Below are 4,313 nucleotides of genomic sequence, written 5' to 3'. Positions count from 1 at the left end.
TCCCATTGGTTCTCTTTTTTTTAATGAGTGCTGTACATATTCTAAGGCTTACTGTTATTCTCTATATCCATGAAAGTGTTGGACTAAGTCGCTGGATCATCCTCAGTTTTTATGTAAGGATTGTGAACTTCCAATCTGTTAGAAGCCATTTAAGGCTGTAAGATTGCCTCTCCACAACTCTTCTATCAGGTAGAACAGTATCACAAAGCACTCAACCTCTCATGCCAACATCTACTTACAAGGAGGCCAAAACATTGCCAAATCTCCTTGTCCTCTGCCCTGTGAAGCACTCTGTGAAGCTCATTCTGAAAGATGCTCCTGAGTGAGATGGAAAATTTACTTAACAGTAGTGGGAATCAGGTGACCAAGTCAGAATTCTAATTCTAGGGCATCATTCCAGTTGTCTGGTGATTTTAAAATTTTAGCTTGTAGTGCCTTGGAAAGAACAGCAAAACGACTTTACCAACACCTCATACAGTCTTTAATTACTGATGCTACATTTTCACTTAAAGAAAATTATTTAATCTGAGAAACACTTCAAAAGTTGAGAAAATTAAAGTGCTATTAATTAAGATACAGTGTTTCCAATTAATTCTTTCTGAGCAACAGTTTTTCATTGTGTGCTTTAAATAACTTTTCTTTAAAACATTGGGATTTATTATAGCACATTCCATCAGCCACTTATAGCTATTGCTAATGTCAGCCCATATGATCACATGAGTTAAACCAGATTTTATATATTTATTTTTAGAGGGAGGGGAGGGAGGGAGAAACAGAGGGAGAGAAATATCAGTGTGTGGTTGCTTCTCCCACACCCCTCGCTGGGGACCCAACCAGCAGCCAAGGCATGTACACTGACTAGGAATCCAACCAGCAACCTTTTGGTTCACAGGCCAGAACTCAATCCTCTGAGCCACACCAGCCAGGGCTAAATCAGATTTAGTTTTATTAGTGTTTTATTATTTCAGAATGAAGAACATTCAAGTACGTTCAGACAAGAGGTATGATTTTACACCACTAGCAATCCATCCTCAATGCTGTATCTTTCCCTTTCCATAACCTGTGTAATTATAAACCAATCACCTTTACTTAACACTTTTTAGATAAGTTGGGAGAAAAGTACCAAGAGCTTTAGAGATCTAAGGACAGTATATTCGTCAGCATTAAATTTAACCCTTTAAAGAAAAGTTTATACCAAATAAACTTTATTTTTTTAACAGAGTACACAGGCCTTGAAAAAAAGGGAAATGCATAAAATTTCCATTTACTAGACCTCAGTTAGACTTTGATTTTCATCATCCAGTTTTATTCCCAGTGAAGTCCAGAGGTTTATGGGTTATACTTCAAGGAATTCCCGGGGTCTGTAAAGGCTCCTCCAGAGGCTGCCAAGGGACTAGAGGAATGACAATAGCGGTGATAGGCATTTGGCTTCCCTCTCTGGTTCCAGCACAGCAGCTGTGCTTTTTCGTTTTTAATGAACGTTTCGTCTAGAACAGTTTTAGATTTTATGGAATTATTCTCATGAAAATACAGGTTTCTGGGTACCCCACACCCGGTCTCCCCTATTATCAATATTTTAAATTAATTTGGTACATTTGCCACAATGAACAAACATTGATACCTCACTATTAACTCTAGTCCAAACATTATTTAAATTTTTTTCATTACATAATATCATTTTTCTGTTTCAGGATTTCATTCAGGACACTATCTTACATTTAATCATCTTGTCATCTTAGATTGCTCTTAGATGTGAAAGTTTTTTACACTTTGTTTTTGATAAACTCGATATTTTTGAAATGTTGTCCATTTTGATTGTGACCATTGGGGCTCAGGTGGCTGGGTATCATCTACAAAGCAAAATGTCACCGGTTCAATTTCCAGCCAGGGCACATGCTTAGGTGGTGGGTTCAGTCCCCGGTCAGGGCACGTACAATGTTTCTTTCTCCATGGGTGTTTCTCTCCCTCTCTTTCTCCCTCCATTCCTTTCATCCTAAAAATAAATAAAGAAAATATTTTTAAAACATAGCTACCTATTTTGTGAAATGTCCCCCAATTAGAATTTATGTGGTATTTTTCTCATGATTATCCTGGGCTCATGTGCTTTGGGGAAAAACACCATAGAGTTAAGGTACTACTCTCATGACATCTCACTGAGGATGTACACTAACTCTTTGGCTTGTCACTTTCAGTGTTGACCTTGACCACCTCCTGCAAGTAGTATGTTTTCAGGTTTCTCTACTACAAAGTTACTCCTTGTTTTGCTTTTCCTTTCCATATTATACATTTGGAAGACAATCACAGTCTACAGCTTCCCCTTAAGAAGCAGGTTTACCTCTGAAAGGTGGAGTATCTGCAGAAATTATTTAGAATTATTTTGCTTGGAATGGTTTTCAATTCTGTATTTATTTATTTACAAAAAAATTATCTGTATCTGTAAGAACTTATAGATACCCATTTTACATTTTTAGTTATAAGTTTCTAATACTGTATTTTCCTGCTGAAAGTTTTCCAGTTTTGTCATTTGGGGGCTCTTTAATTTCTTGTTCTATTTTTTTATTTCCTTATCTTTAGAGGGGGAGGGAAAGAGAGAGGGAGAGAAATATCAACATATGGTTCCCTCTCATGTGTCCCCTGCTGGGAACTGGCCTGCAACCCAGGCATGTGCTCTGACTGGGAATCCAATTGCGATCCTCTGATTCCCAGGCCCACACTCAATCCACTGAGCTACACCAGCCAGGGTATCTTGTTCCATTTTGTTAGATGGCTTCAAAACATACATATATTTCACAATTTCCTAACGTCAATGAAGTTTCTGGCTTTATTAACATATGCCAATTGTATAACGTAAAATTAACTAGTGTATGTGAACTTATTTTCATATTTTATATATTGTTAACATTTGTACTGATTATTTATTAGATGTCAGACAGTTGTGTAGAAGTGTTAGTATACTTGTTATAAAGTGAGAACACTCAACCTTTGAACTAGGCTTTGAATCTAGCTCTAACTCCAAAATGTCATTCTTAACTACTATATGACAGTATACCAAATTACCATATTTTTGGACCATAAGATGCACTTAGGTTTTAGAGAAGAATAGAAAAAAAATTTTGAAGCAAAAATGTGGTAAAATATTTAATACCATAAATAACATAGTATTTCACCAATGTAAATGTAAACAGAACTCAACAGCTGCATTGACAACTATTATTCCTCCCAAATTTGGGGGTGTGTCTTATAGTATGAAAAATATAGTATATCAAAATAATCTCCTTCAGATATTAGATTCTCTCTAAAAACACTACCGTGAACATAATTGGGTGATGGTGTCCAGGCTGACAGGGTTAAGATTCCAAACTCTCTCCACTCTCAGAGCTCGACTGTCGCAGGGATGCTGCCCACAAACCTGTGAAGATCAGACTTGCGAATGCTTTCCTTCTGTAAGCTGCATCACACTGTTCCTTCTAGGTTAAAGAAAGATGTCAGTATTGTAGTTCAGGCTCATCTAGGTTAATGTAAATTTTAGACGTTGTTTAGAAAAGTTACTAATTAGGAAGAAATATCTCCATTAAAATGCATAGAGTCCAAATAAATGACTAAGGAGAGTTTCTTTGTACTGGAGACTATTGATAAGATGAGAGGACTGACTGTACTCTGTCCTGTTCTCTCCTATTCAGGGAGGAAGAGAACAAGCTCTAATAAATCTTATGGAGAAACTTCCCATGGGATTTTGAATATGGGAGAAAAAGGAGGGAATAGAAAAAAATATTTTTTCACAACTTGTATCCTCTATATCCCCTCCCTCCCTCGAGTCTTATTAGCAAGAGTATCAAAATTCCTGAGCTTAGTGGAAACATATGTCAAGGAAAGAAGATTTTGGGGGTCTTCCTTAGAAATTCTGATAGCATAGCTTGGGATGGGGTGCCCCAAATTATGCAGTTTATGTAAACCCCAAAGCTGATTCAATGGCCCTATTATATGTTGCTATTTCCAAGTGATGAAGATGAACTAATGTGTTTTACAAGTAACTGTCAAGTAGATGGCTAGATGTATAAAGAGATAGCTAGCTAAATGACTAGCTGGATAGAGGGATGATAGATTGTTGGTACATAGATTAGGTAGATAGATGGACATAATGGCTTAAATATACCCCCTGTTTTTACTGATTAAATTTAGATTTGGAAATGCAAAAAAGAAAATAAATAAATAAATAAAACTTTTAAAATTCAGCGTAAAAGAAAAAAGGAAGCCTGGCAAATTCTACAGCTCATTTTTATCCAAATGTACACTGAGTTTTAAATGAAAAAAAA

General features: G+C 36.3%; 1 pseudogene; it reads right to left on the bottom strand.

The window, feature by feature from the left end:
• LOC118978259 (UDP-glucuronosyltransferase 2B31-like) overlaps window positions 1–4,313 on the bottom strand; it is a 421,339-nt pseudogene that overhangs the window by 166,888 nt on the left and 250,138 nt on the right.

This window comes from Sturnira hondurensis, unplaced genomic scaffold, assembly GCF_014824575.4.
Source record: "Sturnira hondurensis isolate 20B ecotype Veracruz unplaced genomic scaffold, ASM1482457v3 Scaffold0021666, whole genome shotgun sequence".
NCBI lineage: Eukaryota > Metazoa > Chordata > Mammalia > Chiroptera > Phyllostomidae > Sturnira > Sturnira hondurensis.
Note: the sequence above shows the minus strand (reverse complement) of the source record. Positions and strands in the feature narration are given on the sequence as shown.